Below are 27,297 nucleotides of genomic sequence, written 5' to 3' on the forward strand. Positions count from 1 at the left end.
GCCATTACATGAGGTATGGGCACCAACAAGGTAGTATGGACAGCAGCAGTATAGAGTCACCCATCTGCTGTTCCCTGCTGTAGGCCTGAAGTAGATGGACCTGTGAACATTAATGCAATAAACATTACAAATGCAGTTTGCACTGCTCTGTTTGTAACTTAGATCTACCAATACATGTAATTATATTTATGTTCATCATCCTCACTTTCTGTGGAAGTTTGTTCATTGCTCAACTCTAACTTCCGCTTTCATCCCACCAATGGAGACTCATCACTCCTTTCTTGCTCAATGCAGTGAAGCCAAAAATTGTGATGTCATCAGGGTGGGTCAATGGTGGTCCACCGTCAGTGGCATCCCTTGACCTCTCATAACATGTGAATCTGTTGGCTGTATGAAGAATCATGGCCAAGCAGCAATGTCTACAGGCCTCATGGGATTGGTTGTGGCCTCCAACAGCAACAATCATGTTGGTGAAGTCTGTTCATCCCTGGGATCACTTCATTGGATCGGCTTGACAGAGGATCAGTTAATTAGTCAATATGGTGGTGAAAGTCGACACACTCTGGCTAGACTTATAAATGGCCTTGGGCAGATAGCCTAGTACCTACCTATGACCCTTTTTCTCCACACAATATCCCCTGAATGGCCTAGGAATCAATGATGATGTTATTTTTCTGGGTAGAACGTTGGCACTCCTGGGATGGTGAATCATTTGGAAAACATTGATACACACATGATAAGACTCACAGATGAGCACATTTATGCATTTGAGTCTTTGAACAGCATATATCAAAATAAACAGTATGCATTCCTGTGCAATGCAAACATCTGTAAACACTATCTGTGAGAAATACTGACATGACATGGGAAAAGTAACAACAATGACATCATAAAACATCTGTAAAAACAACATAACTTGTAATATCTGTACACTTAATGACTTGGATTACAGCCCTTGACATTGCATATATGTTGAATACAGTTCTAAAGACAACAGGGTCATACCACCACAGTGTACTTGCATTTCACATTACAATGCTAAATCACTTAACAATCATACAACTTACGGAAAGTGGCGGAATACCTTTGTATCCTTAGTACAGATCCACAGTAAATTGACACAGTACTGATAACACCTTTGTTACGAAGCATAATTAATGAAATATCTGTAACAGTACCAGAATATGGTATAACACTGTTTTAGGAGCCCTGATTTAATAAAAATCCATAACATCAACATCACATACTAGAGATGGATACTGTCGTAATCCATAGTTGACTGTAGTTAGATCACAGAGTACAAGGAATTACTGGTAAGAATTGTGGATGATCTGTAAATCCTCCTCCATATGCTGTTATTTGCATTGGAAGGCTATCTATGCACCTGCATATGGGACTGAAGTAAACAATTTAGAAGAATGCCTGTATTCATAAATGTCAAGAAAACATCACTCTAGGAATTTATGACAACTTCTGTAAAACTTAACATTTGGATTAAATATTATTTTAAACATGTACTTTTTGAAATGATTAAATTTAACAGATGTGCTAATTATCACTACAGAAATTCCAGCAGTTGCCAAAGTGCCTCTAACTCAGACTCACAGAGTCAAAGTGCACCTTGTGTACACACAGCTGTAAGTACCATTTGCACCATACATTATTAAAGAGGTTAATTAAAATTCAGGTTTTCTGAATCCCATTCATGCACATCCATGTAAAATGTTGTTATGCACAGAAAAAAATGGGTGTCTCGCATAAACACCCACCAGATACTGATAAGTGGTACCATGTATAGCAGTTGCCTGTTATCTTCCAGTAATCTTAGAACATGACATCAGCACTGCTTTCAAATATTTATTTTGATACATTTACTGATCAGGCCATTGCTAACTGTGAATGGTACTTCAGTGAGCATTTCTCTGTGCTTCTGTTTTTCAGATTTGAAAGAACTGTAAATCATGATGGCGGCGTTCAGGAGGCTGCAATTTGTCTGTGTGCCCAAATGGACCTAGGATGAGATGACCCTGATGTTGGCAATCAACACTGCATTGGAGAAGAGGATGAGAGCCAGATGCAGGAACTTTATTATACTCATTGTATGGAACTAGATTGCAAGGGATCACTGACAGAGCACAGGGATCTTCCGTACTGGAGTGCAGGTTGTCACCACTATGAAGATCTACATCAGAGGGATGCAGTTGAGCTTCAAAGGAGGGTTGACGAGGTGCATTGGAAGCCAGTAGATCCCTACAGTAATTACCAGTATTCTACATATTCCTTAGCATTCCTGGGGATTTTACAGATATTTATTTGACCCATATATATCATATACATTTTGTTATAACTCATTGGGATAATTCAGTGGATTTTGTACTTACTGTACTCTTGACTATGAGTTTGATACCTGTGTTGTTATTTTATCTAATAATTAATTAATAACAGCAATGTCCTTTGAAGCTGTACATGTTTCACAACATTTAAATATATAATTTTACACAGCTACTGTCCTCTCATGCATCACTGAAGCTTAGGCCACAGATTACTGGGCATTTAGTAGTTTTCCCTTATAGTCTCACTGTATTGGACCATTGCAAGGTGGAAGGCATACACGCATATAACTTACTTATATCATTCTTTCTACACAAGTACACAGTCGTGTTTAATTAATGTACAAATTAATGTCTGTAACATTGGTTAAACATATTTGGTAACATATGTGTTGATAGCTGTTATGTCCTCACTGTGAGAAGTTTAAAAATTGTATGCATTTTCCATATTCTCCCATTTGTTGTAGGAGTTCTAATAAACAGCTGCAGTAACTGTTGTCTGCAATGAAAGCATAGTACAATTTAACTCAGCCTACAGAACAACTGGCCAGTAGGTCTACATGTTGACATATTGTGGGTTCGAAACCACATAGATACACGTTACCTTGGTTAACTTCATCCATAACATTTTTTTTAAAAATCATGTTGCAATAGTTTATATTACATTTTATGTTGTGCACGGTAACAACTCACTGATCTATTTTTTTTAGAAATAATGCTGTAATCCATAACGGCCTAATAACATCAGCTGTTGAACAACAGTGTTTAAAGAGCAGTAACTTTGTTTATGATTGCACATGCTGAGTGTTAGCTCAGCCTGTAAGGATGCAGGTTGGCATGTCTACATTTTGTGCACTGTCTGGTGAAGTCTTGAAAGGGAACACATATATCTTAAAGTGTTATACTGGTGTTATATACCCATAGCATTCTTTTAGCAAAGCATTTTACACTTACTGATATTAATTTATAATTAGAGAGTTGTTGCGAATAAATCAGTTATTCATTGAATTACTACTGATATATCCATAATCTGTAACAATCAGTTAACATCACCTATTTAACAGCGGTGCCAGTACATTGTGATAAATCTTGCTAAGTGTCTGAAGAATTTAGTAGGTTAATATTGTATTGTGTTTAAAATGCTGTGAAACACCGTTAGTCATGAAATACTGAAGTCAATTGTACAACAAACTCAAATTGTAATTTTGATGGACTGTGATGGGCCTACAAACAGTTGCAATGAAGGGCAGAGAAGATGTATGTCTTTGGTGATGAGCAATTTCAAGGAATAATGGTCCTCACACATACATTTCTGTGTCTATAATGTACAGCAACAGGTATGGTCTGAACACACAAGCTGGATGTTACAGGACACTGTCACACTGTATGACGAATGGATTATCTCAGTTATTTTTCTGAACACAGCACTGACATGAATTTAATTAAAAAGAGTTTAGCTACATGAGCAGCTTATTTTCATAGTTTGCAATCCTAAGCCAAGCTTATTAGTAGTATAGCATCTCCCATCAGGATGATGTCATAACATTAACTCTTTTCTCTGCCTGGAAAAGAAACTTTTTTTGCATTGCAGATGTGTTAGGTATGCAGATAGGTCTCAGGTTTAAAGTTTGGATGTAATATGTATCTGCAGGTTTGAATCTTTTGTCCTCATATCTGTGCTGAAAGATATTAACACCTGAATGTTACAATGTCAACTGAGTATTGTGCTAAACTAAGGTTTGTTAGAATAATAGTTTGCAAAGAGTGTTGTAAAATGTTTATACCTTGTTATTAAATTAATAATTTTTAAATATTTTCTTTCTTTGTTTCAGGCGATGAGGAGGACCATAGTCAGAACAGATGTGCATAGAGCAGATGCACAGGCCTGAAGAGCAGTGGAGAGAGAGACAGAGATGTATGTTGAATATTTCATGTATATTATAAACTCAGAAGCATATTCAACTGTTTTCAGGCCTGTAATTAAAAAAAAAACATGTCTTTTGATTAGAATGCAGGAATACCCATTGTGTAGCAGTAAGGTAAGTAAAATCAGCAAACAGTAGATGTCATTACAACTGTGAGTAAAACTTATAGTGTTGATGTATTTTCTATTTTTGATCCATTTTGTCAGCACACATTTTTATAAATACATCCACAATGTGGGTCTATATTATAATAGCGAAACTCCTTTTAAGCGAACACGAAAACACTGACACGTATTGAGTGAACCATGAATATGCCGAAAGTACTGAACCGTGAAATACAAAAAGTTGAATCCCCATAGTCATCCAACTCCACCTCCCACTACATACTGCCTACCCAAACAAAATAAATAAACCACATACATACACTAACCAATACCCTACTTCTAACTCTAAAGTAAAGTACCAAAACCCTACGTCTAACCCTACACTAAACCTTACATACATTACTATCTATGCACTTACCTTAACCCGCACCCTAACCCTAAGGTCCGTAACTATCGCACACTTACCCTACAGCGATATACCAAAACAAAACAAATAATCCACACACATACATTTAACAAAACCCTAATTCTAACCCTACACTAAACCTTACATACATTACCTATCTATGCACTTACCTTAACTCGCACCCAAACCCTAAGGTCTATAACTATCGCACATTTACCTTATGGAGCTGTACCGCAGACGGGCCAACCATGACACTTCGACTTTTTGGATTTCGCCATTTAGTACGTTTGACATAATCACGTTTCGTGCAATATGTGTCGGTGTTTTCACATTCGCTTAAAAGGATTTTCGGTATTATAATATAGACCCCCCCCCCACAACATATGTATCTGACAGACAAGTTATATAGCGATTGGGTTACTTCAAAGTGTAAAATGCTGTGATTATTGCTTATGATGGATGCTTTGGCCCACTTATATGTCTGGTTGTGTTTTCTGGTATTTAATCTGTTGTGTATAGCCTGCCTCTTTACAGAGTGAATGGGAATCTGTGGTGACAATGTTAGCAGAGCTGTTTGCCAACTGTGCGCCATGGCCTTCAGTTCAACTTTGATATTGCACCTGCTATAGACACCAGTGTCTATTTGTAAACACACTATTGTAACCTAGGTTGACTGACACCTGAGCAGATACCTATTTTATAACAGCAGCTCCTAATAAGCATACCCTGCAGGTCAAAATTGGTCTTGTTCCTGTCTCTAAACACTTAAACAAAACCCACTACTATAGCCCAGGTTGACTGACACTTGAACAGGTACACATTTGATAGTGACAGGTCATAATCAGTAATCATATTTCAAAATATTTGATTTGTAACCCTTCTAATTGGAAGAGAATATACACAGTTATACACATGCAATACTACTATTAACAGATATATTACATTTTGTGTGTACAGTTGTTTTGATTGAACATATTAGATTGTTTTTAGTGTTGTATTTATGACAGTGTTGTTTGTTCAGCCAAATATCATGATGCCTGTGTCAGAAGGTTGTCATATGTTGTGCCTATTGTCCACAGTAGTCTTTAATATCTTTCTAATCACATATAAAATGGCATGTTGTATCTGCTCATACACAAAATTTAATGCAGGCAGTAAAATAAATGTTTTGACAATTGTGCTAATGACAAGTGTGCAAGTGTGCCTGTGTGCATGTGTGTGTGTGTGTGTGTGTGTCTATGTGCGTGCGTGTGTGCGTGCGTGTGTGCGTGTGTGCGTGCGTGTGTGAGTGTGTGCGTGTGTGCATGCGTGCATGCGTGTGTGTGTGTGTGTGTGTGTGTGTGTGTGTGTGTCTAAGCATATGGAATTGACCAGAAAAGAATACTGTTGTCCTTTTTAGGAGTATGACATATTGGACCATAGGTAAGTCTGTCCATAATGGCTGTGTCTCAGTCCATGTGTAAATTGTCATTATAACAATATTGTTTTGTGCTCTGATTTTCTTGGGATTGTTCTGTGTGATGTACATTGTTTTATTTTTGGTTATTTTTTTTAATTAATCTTTACAGAGCATAGTGCCCGAAGAAATTCACCAATCTGAAGGCAACGCTGTGCACATTCAAGGCCATTGCCTGAATCATCCAAAGACGATGGTGACAATGATGATGATGCCAAGGAGCCTGGACCTGCCCCTGCTTGAGCCAGCCTGGCTGCACCTCAGAGGAGACATCCCCATGGCCATGCTAGAGATGATTTTTGGGAGGAGATCAGGGAGATCATTACTGATGTTTTCCAAACACACGTGAGTGACATGATGGGGACCTTCTCTGATGAGATGGTGTGGGCTATGCAGAATTCATTCAGGACAATAGCTGACGAGATTATTCAGGAGTCTGATCCACATCAGCCTGATTCCTCCAATCAGTAGGTTTTGTCTGTGTGCTCCACTTGTGTTCTGCTGCCAATGTGATGATTGGCATTTAATTGATTGAACTCTACACGCACTCATGTGCATGCATATCATGCATCAGTCATGCTTATGTGTTATTATCATGTGATGTTTACTGTGTTTCAATGTGTGCATATCACACATTTACACATTGCCCTGTCCACACAAATTCAGCTGTCCATGATTGCAGCAGTTAACCTGCTGATAGTGCTGCAATAGGCACCCTGTAAACAATTGTCATAGTGGGACGACTGACAGAAAACATATGTTGTCCATAGTCCAACACTAACAGTGTCATATGCCTTGGATGTCTGTTTTGCCATATAGGGTATGTGCGACATACAGACATATAATTTCACATGGTTTTGGATGACAGTTGTCATGATGTCCCACAATGATGTCTTCCCAGGTTGTCCACCTCCCTACCCCTTTAATATGTCCCCAGTGAATCTGTAAATCCAAATCAATATTTTCCTCCCTACCCCTTTAATATGTCCCCAGTGAATCTGTAAATCCAAGTCAATATTTTTTATGATACATGTACATATCCGTAGATGTCTCTGATTTTAATGTAATGAGTGATGTGAATATACATGTATTACAAATAGGCTTGCAGCTTTGGAGCCATAGTATAAGCTAGTGGATGGCATACGGACATATCCATGATTGTCTAATACATTTCTGTGTGTACTCCTGCAAATTTCTGTTATGACTGCTATGCTTATTAGTTTGGGATACTTACTATTTTTAATGTCTGTTTGTTTTTTTGGGTTATCACTACTGAGTCAGTTACATTTCGTAGTTGTCCATAAAGCTACTGTACAGATTTTATCTTTCTAAACAACTATCAGGATCCTTGATTTGTGAAAATTTTCCATTTGTTTCGTAATGTACAACATTATTGGACAACCATTTCTTATACTTACACATGAACATTTCTATACTGTCCCACTGGAACTGTGGTGCTCCATTGTGCTCTGAGGTATTTTGAGTTTCTTATCATATATTAGCATATTATAATGTTATTTGCAAGATTTGCACTGAGCTTGGAGTAATGCACCAGATTCCTCGAATCCAGCCCATAGTCTAGAGAAGTACTTCTTAGGTCATTTACACCCACATGGACTATGACTGTGTCATACTGGTACTTGTGGTCCAATGACTTGCGTGTATGTGTAATGTGGTAGATTCTGACCCCATATAAGCAACTGACCATTACTTTTTCTTTACTCAACTTGGTGAGAGGGACATCAGTGTGTCTAACAATTGAGTCTCTATTAATCAGAATGCTGGATTGTACAGTGGCTTGCCTTATGAGCTTAGAAGTTAAGGCTCCATGAGATTTGGCTGTATGTGTTGACATGGGTACTGTTTTGAAAGAGTGGGGCTTTTGAGGGCAATTGTCATCTGTACTTCATCTAGGAGGACTTTGAGGTGTAGGAAGGTTACATTTAACTGGCTCAGCATGCATGAGTCTATGTGTCTGCTTTGTACTGTGTGTGTGATGGGTGCAGAGTGTGTACTACTGACATCCTGATTGATATTAGAAGTGCTTTTCTATGAGAGTTTGCCTCCAGTGACATGGTCTAAATACATTTCTTGCATACCTTATCAATTTATTTGAGAATTAACTGGTTGTCAGTAAATATGAGGCAATTTCTACATTGTCTGAGGATGCCCTTATCTAGCAAGCCGGTATCAGAGATAGCTGAAAAGTTCATATCCATTGCAACAAGCTCTTTTTAATTGATTAGATTGTTATGGAAAGAACATAAAGTTTGGGGTCAGTGTTTGTCACTATAAACTAGTTGTCCAGTGAGCACCTAAGTATTGGTAAAATGTCAAGTGCACTTTTACATGAAAAAAGTTAACTCAAGGTGCTTGTGTCTCTGGTTCGCAATTCTGGGGGCACTGCACACTAGTTGTACTGTGTGTAACTAGGTAGTCATGAACATTTCATGGGTGCTTTTACAAGAAAAACACCAACTCAATGTGCCTACATTTATACAGGGCTCCAGAAAATGCTTGATGGGAAACTACTAAAGTAGACATTGATGATTTATCAGTGAATTTTTTAGGGAGATATTCTGGAGTTAGGTTAGACAGTGGCTAATCAAGCATTACTTACTAAAAAGAAAATAAAAAAAAAGAATTAATGTTGTTAAGAATGATGAATAGTGGGGGTTTACCTAATGTGCTACTACCTGGCTACTACTAGTGCTGGTCTCACTACCGCTTCATGACACTGATATAATACTCCTTTGCTTCATCTCTCATCAGAAGCAAAACAGTAGCACCAATCTCAAGATGAGAAGCAGGCAACAGGCTCTTTGGTGATCAACAGTCATGTCTCAGGTAATGCAGGGGTCTGCAGGCTTGTTGTAGCCTTTCTCTGAGAGATGCCTTTGACAGCAACCAGACCAGTCCCACACAGATGCTCACGGCCCAATCAGAGACAGTCAGGAATTAATGCCCTCTTCTCCTCTCACCAGGAAGAAAATAGAAGTACAAATTCTAATCTGGCACATATGAAACAGTTATTAGGCTTTCTAGTAATTATCAGTCTCTAGGAAATAATGCCACAGTGGTGCTTCTCTCACCAGAAGCAAAACAGAAACATGTTTACTGAGAGACAGAGTGTGGATTCGCCAATGATTTATAGTCGAGAACTAGATGTTGCAGATTATAAATTTAAGGTGGAAAAATGGGTTAATATCCTAAGTGTTACAGTGTGCACTAAGCAGTTAGATATGAAATGGGGGTGCCTGAAGCTGTAGCAGTCTAAGGGGTGAGACACAAATCTTAAAAGAGCAAGGTGCACTGTATGGGGCTGAGCACACTGGAATATAGTGGGACAGCCAATAAATTTAAATAGTTGAAGGAAAGTGACATCACAAAATGATCTTTTTGTACTTACTGACAATATCTCATGAAACAGGAGAGGGAAGGAAATGTCATATTAACATAATGGGCAGGCAACTACAGAGACAGTTGAGTTTAAAAACACAACAGCTCTATGGTAGAAGGGTGAGAAAATTTTAATTTCTGTGTGATTCACAGGAGACACATACTTGGTCTCTTTCCGAGTTTAAACATGCAATAGAAAGCAAAATACAACTAAAGCACGGTGTATTGAAAATATACCACAATATACAAAATATAAGATTAGAATAAATCACTACAAATTACAAGAAAGCAATATATGAAAAAGTTCGAGTGAGCATTTCAAGTAAATTGTGGTGAGAGAAAGCGTGTCCTGATGACAGTGAGGGATGTCATCAGAATCAGTGAAAGACTCATAGCAGTCAGACTTCAGTCTATAGATAAGACAGTCTTTGTAATCTCAGCCAGTGCCCCACAACAGGCCTGTGGTGGTAAGGAAAAGTGGGCATTTAGGCAGTATTTGCAAGACATCCTTGATAAAGCAGGACAAAATGAGGTTGACATTGAAAAGGAAGGCCCTGCATGCTCATATCACAATAGACATAAATAAATATAATAAAAGGACACAAGGACTGCCTGGGTCCACATGGATGAGACAACAAGAAAAAAGAGAGAGGTCATTCTAAACTTATGTCTGGCAAATGGATTACTGGTGGCCAACACATGGTTCACCAAGAAAGACAATCACAAGATTATGTACAAAAATGGTCAGCATGCAAAACAGGTAGACTGCCTCCTAGTAAGGAAAAGGCATTTGGGCTAAACTCTGAAATTGCAAAGTCAACCCCAGTGAAGTGGCCAGCCTATAGCATAAACCACTGGTGGTCACAATCTGCTGTATGGAGTGGTCAGGGTTAAGATGGAAAGGCAATGCAGCAAAGTTACCTGGCTGGGATGCAGAGTCTACTTTTCAGGGGGAGGATAGACTAGAAATGGTGCAAGAATTGTGATGACAAGTCTTCTGAAGACAATGAGTAATATCATTAAATCAATGGCAGACTCATGGCAGTCATTCCATGTAAATATATGATAGACTTTACAGTCTCAGAATTATGTCTGACAGGAGAAAGACTCCCCTAAGGGCAGCAGAAACTAGGCTGAGGACCTGGAAGTTGAATGGACCAAAAGCAAGAAGTTCAAGGATATATTCAGGGCACAAGACCCTCAGAAAGAAAGGGAAATAAGAGACTGTAGATGAATGGCAGTATGTCAAAACAGAATGTGTGAAGACTACAGGACAGACATGTGACTGAGCCAGGCATGGAAATAAAGTAAATAAGTAAGGCTTGTGGTAGAAAGCAGGCATCCAAGATGTTATCAAAAGAAAGGAAGGAGTACAGAAAGAAGTGAGAAGTGGGAGAGAGAAGAGATGGGCCAAGCTAAGAAGGAATACTGTTTAGCTGAAAATGAATCTAAGACTGCAGTCACAATTGCCAAGAACAAGGCATAAAAATGAACCATCGTCTGGAAAATAACTTAGCAGATGGGTCAGTGAAGTGCTAACAGGTTGCAGGTTAGTGACAGAAAGGCAAAAAGATTATCATCAGACACGATTTATATGAGATACCAGCATTAATCTGCACACTAATCCAGGAGACATCAAATGTGGATGAAAGGAAAACTTCACGAAGCCTCTGAATGAACATAAAGAATACTCCACAAAACCTATAGCACCCCATGAACTCATTATGAAGAAAGAGGGAGAGAAACCCAACCCATCCTAGAGGAAGTAAAAAGTGCACTGAGGAAAATTAATCATTAAAAGCAGCAGGCTGAGAAGAAATCACAGCAGATATGATCCAGCAATTGGTGAATTATGGGAGACATGGCACATGATGGAAATGTATGGGGAGAAAGGTGCATCAGAGATGACTGGTGTCCAGCTCTTAACATGTTTCATGAAAGTGTTAGAGAATTGATTGACAAATAAATACAGACTTTGGTAGAAAGTAAAATGAAACACGAGGATGTCAGATTCAGAGCTGGTGCAGTACAACCAACCTGATGCTTGCAGTGATGCAGATAGTGAAAGAGAAGCTGGGGATGGTGAAAGAGTCCAACTGAGCTCTAACAAGCTTTGAGAAATCATATGTCATAGTTCCAGGAAAGATGATTTGGTCAGCCCTACAATGCTACAAGTCCTAGAAGTATTGGTAGAATTTTTTCAATCTATGTGTTAGGACCCAATGAAACAAGAGCAAGACATTTTCAGAGACCCAGAGGGGGTCCATGTGAGAATGGGTGTGCATTAGGGTTCATCTATGAACCCATTTGTGTTCATACTACTGATGGTATTCATGAAGGCTGCCAGCCCAGCTATATAGAATTTTGTAAATAATTATATGTCATTGTAAATATTAATATGGTCCACAGGGTGGTTTCAGAGATTAAAAAAAAACGGTGTTATGTTCTAAGCTTCAAAATGTAACCACAGTGCACCATGCTGGAAGAAAGCTGATAAGCAAAGGGTTTTGCAACTGTATTTGATCTCAAGCTTGGAGACAGGATGTCTGCAGCTAGAAATTATTTCTATTGTTTAAGACAGAAATAATTACTAGGTTTCATATGTAAAGTGTCTTTTATTGCTGTGACTTCCTGGTAGATGCAGATTACAAAAATAAATATTAAAATTTTGAGTTCTGTGAGCCTGGGAAACTTAAGCAGAAGTGTCAAGAATGATGTAATCTGAAATGACTCAGCAGTAATGTGTATTATCAATTTAAGTGCTATCTCAGAAAGTAAGAATGGCATTTTGTATTTGTCTTCAAAGTTGACAATGACTCACCAGCACTTTGCCTTGTAAGTAGAATTTAGAACATAGTTTCTCTTAGAGACAGATAAGAATATAGCCAGATTAGTCTAGCTGTTTTCCTATATTTATATTAGACTATCCTACAATATTGTTTTAAAGTATGTTCCTGTGATTTCTGAACTCTCTATTAGCACTGTGTTGAATTGCTGTGTATTGTTTTGTCTTTTTATTATTTATTATTAAATATTTTTAAACCTTTCAACTGTGCCTGTGTTGTGTAGAGATAATTTGAGCTCTCAGAGTACTTGCATGTATTTGGTGATAATGTATAAGCCACTCCAATAGCTTTAGCCCTAGGTTATACTTACTATTTGGATAACAGTAATAGCACACAGTGGAAATGTTCACCCCTTGGGAAGGGTCTTATAGTAGCTGAAAATAGTGGCTGGTGGCAGTGATTTCTACTTTATAGTGGAGCAGGAGGGGGCATAGCTGGACAACCTGGGCCAGCATTTCCAGGAGTGTCTGTGTGTTTGTATATAATTCATATCTCAAAGTGTGTGTGTGTGTGTGTGTGTGTGTGTGTGTGTCAGCTACTTGGGCAGGAACACGAAGCACTGGTTGGACAGAGAGGGTGCTGGAGATTTTGGATTGATCACTCGACTGAGATCTGTACCCTATAGCTATGCCAGTGGGGAGTTTTATTGGGGATCTGGAGAGAAAGGGAGAAACCAGCCCCAGACTGACTGTGATCTCTGTGTGCTCTTAAGAAAAATTGTACTTTACTGTGTGTGTACTTGTTATCCTCCCAATGTGGACATCCCTCACTGGTGCTAGTGGTGAGGATTGAGGCTCCTTGATTACTGGGCCAGTGCATGGGCGTCACAGTATACATCAAGAAGTGGGTCTGAGGGGACAGGTCTACAAAGCTGTTGTGTGCAGATGATTACAAACAGAGTTTGAGCAGGAACTTCAGTAAATTATTAGGACCTAGAATTCAAAACCAAAGACAAATGAGAGGAAACTAAGTACAGACAAGACAGTGGTCATGGTAGAAAACTGGAAAAATCAAAAGAAGCTGTAAATTGGGATAAAAGGGAAACTGGTGGAACAGGTTAACAGCTTCAAGTGCCTGGTAGGTGTGGTTGAGGAGAAGGGAAGTCTAAATAAGGAGGTCAAAACTAGAATCAGAGAAGCTGCTGCTAATTGTTATAAAGTGTCATGGGTAGTATGTGACAGAAAAGTGACAAAGAAGTTGAAACACAAGGTTTAACATACAATAGTGGGTCCAGTGCTTCAAAGTCATACCAGCACAGGAATATGTATGATGTAATGTAGATAAAGGGGTTGAGATGGGTGGTAGGCTGCACACTGTGGGAAAGTTAAAGAATTTAGGACATCAGAGCAGAAAGCAGAGTAGTCACAGTTGCAAAAAAGTACAGATTACTGAGTACAGATTACTGTAGTTCTGTCACATGTATAGGAAAATAGAACAGAGTTGCTATCTGGTATGATTGTTAAGGTGTTTATCTCACAGTAACAAGGTGTAGTGTTTGATTCTCACCTTTGAAAGGGAAATAGACTAGACTTAAAGGCAGCTAGTCTACTTTTTATCTATGACATTTCCCCCAGTAGTCCATATGAAATACCACATACCACAATCCCCCAACCATTACTAGAGAACAGGGCATCAATGCACTTTCTAAGGCCAAAATTACTGCATCAATGGGCCCCGATAACATTTCGGGATGTTTAATAAATAGCATGATACATGACCTCTCGGTTACACTTGAATCGCTGTTCAACTAGAGTTTTCAGTCAGGTTTTGTGCCTAAGGAATGGAAGATGGCTACAGTCATTCCCCTGCACAAAGGAGGTCCAACTAATGATCTGGGTAACTACAAACCCATAAGTCTTACCAGCCTCATATGTAAGGCCATGGAAACAATCATAATGAACATGATAAATGAGGACATAGGTAACCTGCAAATAATGGACCCATTACACTTTGGCTTTGTTAAGCGAAAGTTATGCCTATTAAATCTGGTGGACTTTTTTGAGATGGTCACCAAAGCATTGGATGAAGGTAAGACTGTGCACACAGCTTGTTTTGACCTGGTCAAGGCTTTATATATAATACCCCACTCAGGTATTATAGATAAGCTCACTAATTTAGGTATAAACCTTTTTATCACCTACTGCATAGCCAACTGACTCACTGATAGGACCCAGGAGGTCAAAATATGGTTGGGCACCTCCAACAAGAGACTAGTCACTAGCGAAGTTCTCCAGGGTCCCATACTGGGCCTGCTTCTTTTTTGGCATCTATTTCTCTGAAATGGAAGCAAGTGCTGAAAATTTATGGCTGACTAAGTTTGCAAATGATTGCAAGCTGGAGGTTATCATCGACTTCCCTGCAGACACTAGCATTCTTCAAGGAGGCCTGTCTCTGACTAACAAATGCTGCCAAAGCCATGGTCTTAAACTCAATGCCAAATAATGCTTAATTGTACCCTTTGGGAAGTCAACCATCCTGGCTAATTGCCATGTTGATAATATGCCACTAACAGTTGATCCAGTGGCCAAGTATCTGGGTACGCATGTACACAGTAGCCTTACCTTCAAACACCATGTGGCCACAATGGTGAGAGAATCCTTTTACACTGCACAAGTTATAAGTATGGGCATGGCATCTAGGTCCAAAGAGGTCATTGTCCCACTGTACTCTGCCCTTATCAGACCATTCATAGAGTACAATGTTCACTGGTATGTACCTGATCAGGCATATGCAGCAACTACAGCAACCTCAGAGTTTCCTTATAAAAAGAATGCAAGGTGTAACAAACCTTATGCAGAGCACCTTAAAGCCCTTTTACTTGTACTCAGTCTCCTATAGATTGAGGGGTGATCTATGCCTGGCTTACAAGGCATCCACAAACCCCACATTTATGAATATCCTATATATTCATAAGTCAAAAAGTACCAGAAATACAAGGACAAGGGACATGATTTTTTTCTGAAACTTAAACAGAAGCACTGCCCCCATACTTTATATTCTCACCTTAGCAATTTAATCAATTAAAAAGGGCCTCTTGCCATGGATATGGACCTTTTCACTATCTCCATTACTGGCATGATGGATAAGAACATCCTGAGGCAATGTTGAAATTATTTCATGTTAACTGACAACCAGTTAATTTTCAAATAAACTGATAAAGGGATGTATTTAAACAATGTCACTGGAGGCAAACTCTCAAAGAAAAATGCTCCTGATATCAGTCAAGCTGTCAGTAGTACACACACAGCACCCATCACCTATAGTACAAAGCAGGCACATAGACCCACATATGAGAGACAAATATGTGTCCCAGAGACTGCCCCTCCAATGGAACAGGTATCCCATCCATGTGAACTGAGTTTCTGTTACCCAGTTTAAGCACAACCTAGACCAGTGTGTGGGGAGAAGGACATTAACACCAGGCCTGGAACCCATGTCCCTTATGGACAGAGGTACCTTATAAATGCCTGGCTTTCAATGTCCTATTTGGATACAGGATATCATTATTCTTTCAGGAAAACATGGCTAGGCTTAGAAATCCCCTCCCTGGTCATTAGACTAGTAACAATCTATGAATCTATGCATCCATAAACATGATTTAGTGAAGAAGATTAAGGATAGACAAGAAGAAGGCAAGGAGAGACAAGGGCATCCAGCTAAGACATGGGCGGATTGCATAAGAGAAGGCCTGCAGCAGTCAGACATGACTATCAAGGAAGGCAGAAAAGTAGTTATCAACTGATACAGCTGTCAACAGTTGACACAACACCCTAACCCCATGGAGAGATGGGAAAAACGTGATTTAATGAGATCAAGGAAGTCATGTTGTTAATAACAGTGGAGGGGTGACTTTATAACATTTTACAATACTTTGAAAGCATATTTATTTGACAAAATAAACGCATGGTATAGAAGAAGAGAAAAAGTTGTGCCAAGAAAGGAAAATTCAAATAGAATTATATGAAGCTAAACTAAAAGTATAAAACAAACATATATATATATATATATATATATATATATATGTATATGTATATATATATATATATATATATATATATATATATATATATATATATATATATATATATATATAAATATAGGGTCTATATCATTTTGTCGAATGCACTAAAAATCAAATACTGTTTTATCGAACTTTATCCATTGAAACTTAATCAATCAAACAATAACTTCAGAGAAGGTTTACCCAGGAGAAAAACTATTTGGCCATCATCGGAAGTTTGCCCTTTTCACTACTGTAGTGCAATCTCTGAGTTGGTATATTTAGTTAGGGGCAGTCTGGAGGCACAACCCCCCCCCCCCACCTGGGTGGGTTTTAAATTCTGTGTTTTTTGTGATGGTTGGTAGGTTGGCCAAGCAGTTTTTTTTTTAACCACATACACCAAAGCTGAAACAAAAAATTCAAGTAATTGTTGAGAACCCTTCCATCTATTTCCTAAAGTGTCTAAGTATTTAAAAGAAGGCTGGAGGCCATTTTGGTAGCATAATAATCTTACACAAGCTGTAGCAAATGCTTTCTTTTTTCTAAGCAGCTCTGCTGGGAAACTTTTGTATAATATGAGTTTGCTTTTATTCCATATTAAATGACTTTCCATCTCTGGCTATGTCCAAGATCTTTGTTGTTCTCTGTTGTTAAACATGATGAGTCTAATAGACCAGGAAGCTGGCAGATAGGGTTAATGAAGAGCCCTTCCAAATTATTGGACAGAGTTCAACTGCAAGGGTTTATATAGAGTATTCTTCAGTTAGGCAACAACATTTTGTCTTCTACACTTTTGTTTAATTAAGATAATTTTAAGCTGTATGATATTATTGGTTTTTAGAAGCCATCTGTTTTTTCCTGTGTTTGCTGAAGACACTGTCGGTGGTGCTTACATTTTATCTGCACTTGTATTTTCCTAGATTGCAGACACACATTTGTTTCATGAAATAGTTTTACCTGTTCTCAGTTTCTGCATTATTTGTTAGCCCCAAAGCTTTTGTCTGAGTTGTGACTTGCTAGAACTAGTGATATCTGCTTTGTCACCTGACTTGTATTGAAGGAGAGAGTTGACAGCAGTAAAATGGCATCATCTGGTAGCTATCTATCTACTTACTTACTAAGTTATTGTTTAATAATTGTCTGCATGGACTGGTACAGGACCCTTTGAAACCACATCCTGGAAGAAGATATTCTAATATGTAAGTGTTGCATAACAATTACCATAAGTTTCCAATTTCACATTTGAAGAAGCATAAAACAATTACATACATTGCTCTTCAATTTCACATTTGGTTAAAGACACATACTAGAGATAATCTGAATGGAACAAAAACAAATGAAGGGCTGATTTCCTGGTATGTTTGAATTAATAACTAGATAGAATTAATAATAGTTGAGAATGAAGAAAATTTAAAAATAGTCTATCATAGTGTGCATAGTAATGCATCTAAGCTGTTGTCACTTTAATGGATGCCCCACTCTTTAGAAAGTGGAACTGTGTATATAAGAAAGCATCTTTTACATTCTGCCAGTTAGGAAGGTCACCTAAACAGCAGGTTAAAATAATAAACCTGTTGCGAGTCATTCCTGACAACTTAATCAAATTCTAGTTTGGCTCATTGAGAGACAAAGTAGCATATTCATGTCATGTAGATTGAGAAGGTTTGTTACATTCAACAGTTCAACATCAGTCAAAAGCATCAATATAGATTCCAAACCTGTATATTCTATTCTATTCTAGTCTACTCTGTTCTATTTTAAATGAAGTACTTTTCTACATTATTGACCTTGGAAAGATGATATGCAAATGTGTTTTAATCATTCAACACAAGTTGCTTCACTTTAAATGTACTGTGCCCTAACCAACCATTCTTGTACATGAGAAAAGACTCGATGATGATCATTCTGGTTTTGATTGGTATCAGTTTACAGGATTTTCCCTTCTTCTGTATTTTCTTTCTACTGAATTGCATATGAGCTCAGTATGTACTATCTAGTGATGTTATCAATAAGTTTATTAATAAAATGTTTTCCTACTACATTGAGGTTAAAATCTGAATCATTTATGATTAGGATACATGCTGGATATCCATTGGTTTTTCAAACTGTTTATTTTGGTGAAGATGAGGAGAAACACACTGAGCAGAGTGCAAGACTTTCTTATTCTTTGCAACAGTTTAACATTCATCTTTCTAATTCCCAGACATTCTGATGCATGCCCTGGATCTGACCAGTGCTCTTCTTCCAATAGGCTGTGCCTAGAGAAGATCCCATGGAAGCACCCGAGCTAACTTATTAGGTGCAAAGACTTCTTAAACTGACTCCTTCCAAGTCAGAGGAGCATTAATGCAACTCGAAGATCCTTCCAGATTGTTGGACCCTTTACTCTCTTTTGGGCGTTAAACCTGGCTACCTTGCCGAGTAACCTCATTTCTTTTGATATCTTTTTTTTTAGATATTTGCCATTGCTGTCTGCACATCATTGGACCCTATTTTGGACAACAGTCCCATTCATTCCTCACACAGTGTGATAACAGATGACTAAGAAGGGCTGACATTTAGTTAGCTATCAGGATTTTGTTTTTTTTTTCTTTTGCAACCCTAACCACACTGCACAAACTTGATAACAACCTCAGAGGTCAGGGTTTACCATGCTTAGCAGGGTATGCCACCCTTTTATGTGAGTGGTATAATCTGTCAGTGCATACCTAGCCCCTGCCCTATCTTTAACCCAGTACTCCTACAGGGTCTGTGTTCTTCACCTCCAAGGAAAGGTAAGCTGACAAAGCTGAGTTGCTTTCCAGATGCTAATCTAACTAAGTTCACCTCATCAAAACTTCAATAAAATCTGATAAATAATCTTACTTTACCAACCTACAGCAGATTAGTCAAAACAACCCTTAAGACTTCTGGACCCATTGTAAATAAACTGCTAAAACCTGAATGCTTTAGCACACCCTGGCCAGAAGCAACTGATAAAGAAAGCATCACTATCCAGTTCAATTCCCACTTCATTCAAAACATTTTCTTTCAACTTAAACATAACGCACCTTCCCAAAACCAGCAACTAGCATAAACTAGTCAACCCTGTTCAACATGCAGCCTGTACCAACTTCTACCATAAGATATTTTCTTCCAGCTAAAACATACAACTTTAATGGATGACAAGCTGCCAGGAGAATACCAGAAACTGCAGCAAAAGCTCTAGTCTACCCTATCTCCATCTTAATAAATCATATAGTTGGTGAAAACTGTGTCCCTATTCCTTTTGAAAAAATGTTTTATAATACCCTCACATAAATGTAGAATCTCTGCAGAGTTCTCAAAATAGCATCCCATGTTTATCATTTTTCCCTTTCTTCAAAATTCTTGAAAAATAGATAAAAATGCAACTCTTGATCCACCATACCAATAACAACACTATCTCAATGACTTAACATGGTTTGCAATCAAAAAACTAATACAACTGTCCTGATCAATTTCACTAATACAGTAAATAATAAAAGAAATAATGGTAACATAATCTCATCTGTCTTCCATGTTGCTCACCAAAATTTCCTTACAGAACTCTCTTCTATCCGTTTCACTCAGCTATATCCTGGCTCCTTAGGTACCTAATAGGGAAAAGGCCATACAATGGCAGCAAGATTATTTCATTTTCCAGCCAAGTTCATTGTGTGTCTCCTAGGGATCAATCTTAAGCTCCGTATATTCAACATATTCACAAATAAACTCCATAAAGCTATTAAATGTGCTTCTGTAGTACAATACACAAACAACTATGACATTATCTGACACACCCCAACCTTCACAAAACTGCCAATCAATCAGGCAAGAATCTTTCTCAGCCATTTAAACCTGGCTGCAAAATTTCTGTCTCCTTCTCAACCTCAAGAAAACAAAACTATTATACCATGACCCCCCCCCAAAACGTGCACGCTGATTGGCCAGCGTGCACATTGTAAATCTAGTTATACTAATGGAAAAAGGTCCGGTCGCCCGGACTTTTTTCCATTAGTATAACTCTACTTTTAAAACACTGTCTTGCTATGTTAAATGGGTTTAACATAGCGAGACAGCTTTAAAATAAGCAACGGAGATCTCCGTTGTTTATTTTAAAGCTGTCTCGCTATGCTAAACCCATTTAACATAGCGAGACAGGTTTTAAAAAAAAAGCAACGGAGAAAGCAAGATCTCCGTTGCTTTTTTACTGTTTCGCTATGTTAAATGGGTTTAACATAGTGAGACAGTTTTAAAATAAGCAACGGACATCTCCGTTGCTTTTTTTAAAACTGTCTCGCTATGTTAAACCCATTTAACATAGCAAAAACAGTAAAAATAAAGCAACGGAGATCTTGCTTTCTCCGTTGCTTTTGCCCACAGCTCTGATGTACTGCACAGGCGCGCAGTACATCAGAACTGCCGCGGATGCCAGACATCTGCGGAAGGGCAATAAACAGGCATTATACTATGCCATTATTTAAGAAAAGTAATAGTTTCTTTTCTTAAATAATGTCATGGTATAATAGCAATAACCCACTTCTGGGTGTGGGTAATGCTGTATTTACCCACGGTTGGCTTTGTTTGGTTCCTCGGCTTCACCCTCGGGACCAAACCACGCCAACCGTGGGTAAATCCAGCATTACCCACACCCAGGCGTGGGTTATTGCTATAATCATTTTCTCCCTCAGACACTCAACTGATCCAAAACAATATTTTCTCATTACTGCAAGCAATAATATTGCCTTAGAATTACTATCACAAACCAATCTAATCAGAGTTATAATAGATGTTAATATGAAATTTGACTACTGCATACTACAGGTAGTTAAACAATACACACAAAAAACTTGGTTTACTATGTAGGCCCAAGCCTTCCTCACAAATACAGCTAGACAAAAAAAAAAAAATAGAATCAGCTTACCTTCTTCCTTCTCTACTTTATGAGACCCTTGTCCTCACCAATCTTCCCTTCTCTCAAAAAAGAAAAAAGGAAAAACTAGACTCATACTATAATAAAATTGCTAAATTTTCTGACAACCATCCTCCTTTCTTATAAATAACTCAGCCTTGAACTTTCTAACTACTGAACACACAAACACAACTACAAACGGCCCATACTTTAATCTACAAAACAAATAACTGAAAAAACTGCAAAACATTATGCAACAGTACTCTGCAGTCAGAGATCTCCACTCTAGTAACAAATTACATACAAATAGTAAAAAATCCAAAAATTCCACAGAAGGTGCACTGTAGTCAAGCTATGCTGTAAAACTGTGGAATTCCTTTCCACACAACATAAAACAAACATAAAATAACAAGCTTTAAAGTTCAGTTGAAAAACACCTAAATGATTCTTAACAATACTCAAGCCATATTCAAGGATAAAGCACTTCTTTACACCCTTTCTTGTCCTTTCTCCACTAACATCTCAGACTCTGTTTACCTTACCATGATAGAAACTGACTTCAGATACTGTTTATCCAGTGCACACTGCTTCCAAACTAGTACAGCCCACATATATATTACCACTAAGCTCATACTCTATTTTTTTAACTTCCATTTGCTTTCTTCCCTGGTATCTTTAATCTCCTTTTCAACCTAACTCACCACTTTCCTTCCATGCTGTTTATGGCATTTCTTATGAACTCCCTATCCTATAGTATAGTAACTACATTCTATAAGTTTCTCTCTTTCACTGATCTTTTATAACATGCCTGATAAGATACTTCTGACTTGTTTACCCTAATCTCTTTAATAAGATATTTGTGAAAAGAAATTATAGTCCACTGTTGTAAAGCCGTTCCTTCTATGACTGCTATGTATGTTATCATCTAGATTGCTGCAGCTACTTGTGAAAATCATCTAGATTGCTGCAGCTACTTGTGAAAATAAGTTACGATCCGTTGTTATAAAGTCCTGTCTATTATTTACTACAATGTATGTTACTCAGTCAGGATTGAATGACCACATATCCATCAACCCAGCCCTTAAGATTCTCGCTGATGACCCAAAGAGACATCGATAGATGGTTAACTGTTGTAACTTATGTAAACAAATAAATAAATACATAAAATATTCAGATTCAGTCCTTATGGAGCATGTACATATAATATATTTTATTTTTATTAAGGGTGTAGCTTAAAATATAGTTGTTAACTCTATTTAAGGTACAAGAATAAATGTGGTTTTAACATACAATATTTTTATACTATATATATATTTTACATACATTTTATATATATTTTTTATATTTTTATATGTTTATTGGTATTTATACACCAAACTAATGTATTAATATGAAATGAGTATTTCCTGTCACAATTTCTTTGATGATTTTACTTATATTTAATTTTTACAACATTTATATAAGTTGGAAACAAAATTATGAAATGTTAAGATCATGAATTCCTATGAACCTCTACAACTTTGTATTAACATTCAAGTGTAAATTACCAAAGGTTTGGTTCAGCATTACCTCAATGTTAATTAGTGTCAATTAATGGCCAGCCTATTAGAAGTCAAGATTAATGTGTTTTACTTAGATGTATTTAAACTGAAGATTTGTATGTGTAACAGATTCTGATGAAGTCTCCACATGGGAGATGAAAGCGCTTAATCTGTTTTTTTTTTTTGTCAAATAAATTGGTGTCTTGAAACATTTTACCTAGTGGTGTGTTGGACTTGCACCTTGAATTTATTGAAATTGAGTTTCCACGCTTTATTAAGAGGAAAACCTTTATTGTTACTGGAGAACAACGCCTACAACTGCATTTTTTCTGTTTGGAAGTTGTGTGCTTTTCGGTTACTAGTGGCTGTAATTGGCGCTTTTCTGGTATCGAGGATTCCTGGAAGTATGGAGAGTAGTGGTTTACTCAACGAACTAATCAAATTAATTCAAAGTTACTCACAGGGGAGTAACAACGGGACTGAAGCTTTAAATGAGATTCCCTGTGCGCAGAGCTCACCTAGAGGAACAGGGGAACGCAATCACGATACACCGATAGGTGAGAATGATCCAGGAAACACAGGGAACACTAACAACGAACACTTCCAGTCCAACCATGAGCATCGTGAGGGAGCGTACGCTTGTAGAGGTAATGGAGGAACCACCAGGCAGAGGGAAAGCGTTGAACGAGAATATCCCAGTGTGGATCTTTATAAATGGCTTGACAATTCCTTTGGAACATTTAAATCGAGGGAAGAACAGACGCGAACCCACAATGGTGGATACAAGGACAAATGTAAGACTCTGAAACAGTATTTAACAAAATTTAAAAGTTTAGCATTGGATAATTGGTATTTAAAGAAATGTATAGATAACAAGATAGTACCAAACGGACTTAGAATCAACAAGTTCCCTAACAATACAGTGCTGGATTCTGAATTTTTTAAAACTATTGTGAATATTTTAAATGATTGTGGGCTGGCCATTCTTAGAGCAATGATAAAAAACAATGAAGAAGTTATGTTTGAATGTAAAAGCAATATTGATAAATTGAATGAGGAAATTAATGCTGACCTTTTATTTTCTGTTGATGAATACAAGAATATGTATTTTAAAACTATGTATGATGTGGACAATGTGATTTCAAAGAATCATGTTAGGAAGACAAGAAAATTGGATAGGGACTTGAATGAATACAGGGAGGGGAAAGCATATTTTTGTGACAACAGGAATTTTAGAAGGAATTTCCAAAATAAGGAAGGAGGTTACAACAGGGGAACAGAAATGGGGTTTGGTGAACGCCAAGGCCATTATGGGGGATACAAACAAACATATAACCAGTATGGAGACCAAACTATTAATAATGGGACCCCTTTAGAGGAGCAGGGACCGAGAAGGTCCAAAAGGATAAGGAATTTAGGCCAACAACCATCTTACGCAGTAGCAACGAGGAATTATTATGTACCACCACAGAGGAGGGGGAGGGGGGGTGTCAGGGAGATTCACTAGACAGTAACATTTGTACTACCACGTCTCAACAATGTGTTAATGTCAACGAGAATTGTATAAACAATATAGAGAGAAATGTTGGGTCTAACATAGTTATTTTATCTAAAGACAATTTTTTTTATTTATAACTACACAGATGTTGAGGTAAAACAAGAATATTTCAATTTGTTTACAAAAGGTTTCACATTTGTCCCAGTTAAAAAACCTGGGATTGATGAAATCCTATTAGATATCAGGCTATTCACTAGGAAGTTGAATTTATTTCACATGTTCAAAGAAAGGAATACTAAATACAAAAAACTAATCTCAAGAAAGCCAGTACTTTTAACCCCCCCAATACACCAATTCATATTGAATTTTGAAAGATGTGTCATGGGTACAATAAGGGATGGATACAAGAAACATTTACCCACAGGACACAATTTGACTAAGAATGAAATTTGTACTCTACAACAATTAAGTGACAATGTTAATTTGCGGATAATGAAACCTGATAAAGGTGGAGGGGTAGTGCTGATGGATACATGGGACTATACTAAGAGAATATGTGATATACTGGACAAAGATAGTAGGTATAGCCTAGTATCTAGGAATGAAGTGAATATTTCTTACAGAAAAATAGACATGATTTTAAAAGACAATTTACTACAAGGTCTAATAGACAATGAATTATACAACTTTTTAAGAGTAACAAAACCAGTTATTCCAGCAATATTTGGTATACCTAAGGTGCACAAGGACAAAGAAAGTCCACCTTTAAGACCAATTGTGTCCTCACAAGGTTCAAAAACACAACCGCTTGCAATTTTTGTGGACGTTAAACTAAAAGAATTTTATAAGAAATTTCCACACATTTTAATAGATTCATGGGATTTCTTATCTAAAATAGGTGGCACCCAGTACAGGGATGGTATTGTTTTTTTGACAATTGATGTGAGAGATTTAGTTTCGGTCATTCCACACCAAATTGGGTTGGAATGGTTTGAAAATATGATAGTGGAGATGAAAATTCTTACAGCTGATGATTTTAAGCTAGTTATGGAAAATATGGAACTTGTTTTGAAGTATAACTACAATTATTTTCAAGGAGATTTATACCACCAAACAGATGGGGTTGCCATGGGATCTGCCTGTGCCCCCATTTACGCAAACATTATAATGTTATTCTGGGAAAAACATTTTGTCTTTAGTTCTACTTTTTACAAACATATTGTAGGCTATTATAGATTCTTGGATGATATATTTATTTTGTGGGATGGACCCGAAGATGAAATTAATAAATTTATTACACACATCAATCAGAGTACGGAATTTCTCGAGTTTACTTACAATTCAGACTCAGAAGAAATACATTATTTGGATGTTAAATTGACAAAATATAGAATAAATAAAAAATTAAAATCTAGAATTTTTCAGAAGGAATGTTACTCAAATTCTTTTTTACATTTTAAGAGTGACCATCCCTACCACTCAAAGATGAATATAATAAAAGGACAAATGATTAGACTAGCTAGAATGACTTCTGACAAAACAGAACTGATGGAAGAAATGGAAATACTACACAATATGTTCAAGGAAAGGGGATATCCTGACCACATGATTGAATCTAACAAAAAAGTTGTAACAGATAGATTGGATACATTATACAAACCCCTACTAACAAACATAGGTACTATTGGGGTAGAAAATACGTTTAGTACCAGAAAAGATGAGGAAGAGAAACTTCCTTTTTTGGTTTTGACACACTTTAATGGTGTCAGATGGATTAAAAATGCATCAACGATGCATGAGGAATGTTTAGTAAAATGTCTAATAAGACAGATGTTTTCCAATTACCACTTAGATATGCATTTAGGAAGAACAGAAATTTGAAAAATATACTTGAGAAAAAAAAAAACATTCCAAGTGGAGCAAGTAGTAAATATGGTACTTTTAGATGTGGTAGGTGTGCACAATGTGTTTTTATGGCAGATACTAAATAATTGGAACTACCAAATATAAATTTGAAATTGATAGGTAGTAAATACTACAGTTGTTACACAAAAGGGGTGGTATATTTGTGTTACTGTAAGAAATGCCTGAAATACTACATAGGGAAAGCTGAATGTAATTTAAGGGCACGTATATATGAACACAATAGAGATATTATCAAAATGAACGACAGCAATGCCTTATTTAGACATACCCGGATATGTAGAGATGCAGATTTTAAATTTTGGATATTGGAAGAGGTGGTGAAGCAAGAGAGAGGGGGGGATTGGGAAACCAAACTGGAATTTAGGGAGATGGTTTGGCAGTTAAGGTTGGACGCATGTGGAAATTATGGATTGAATGACCACATATCCATCAACCCAGCCCTTAAGATTCTCGCTGATGACCCAAAGAGACATCGATAGTTTAAACTATTCGGGCTACCTAAAGTCCACTCTTCAAATTTTCCCTTAAAACTACCTTCCTCGAACTATACTACTGATCTAATCAGCTTATCCTATAACTAAAAAGATCATCTCCACTTGACTCCAAGTAGACTATTCTCTATCTGTTAAACCTAGCACTTGCTCCTACAGTACTTATTACCTTGATACGGCACTCTTGTCATAGATAGTACCCCAAAAAGGTAACCCCCATTTCTCGGTCACCCACGTCCCCTGAATCTTTTTAAAGTTTTTGTCTATCCTTCTAGCATGTCGAGGATCAGTTGCTAGTGTCCTCTCCTGCTCAGCTGGTGAACCTGGGAATACTGAGGCAATGTTACAATTGCCTCATGTACACAGACAACCCTCTCCTCCTCCCACAAAACACAAATACATGCGAGAGATGCAACTATACGGCCAAACTGGAGGCTGAGCTCTCTCAACACAGGACTGGCAA

The sequence above is a fragment of the Protopterus annectens genome, chromosome 1.part1 (assembly GCF_019279795.1).
Source record: "Protopterus annectens isolate FY-2018-M chromosome 1.part1, PAN1.0, whole genome shotgun sequence".
Lineage (NCBI taxonomy): Eukaryota > Metazoa > Chordata > Ceratodontiformes > Protopteridae > Protopterus > Protopterus annectens.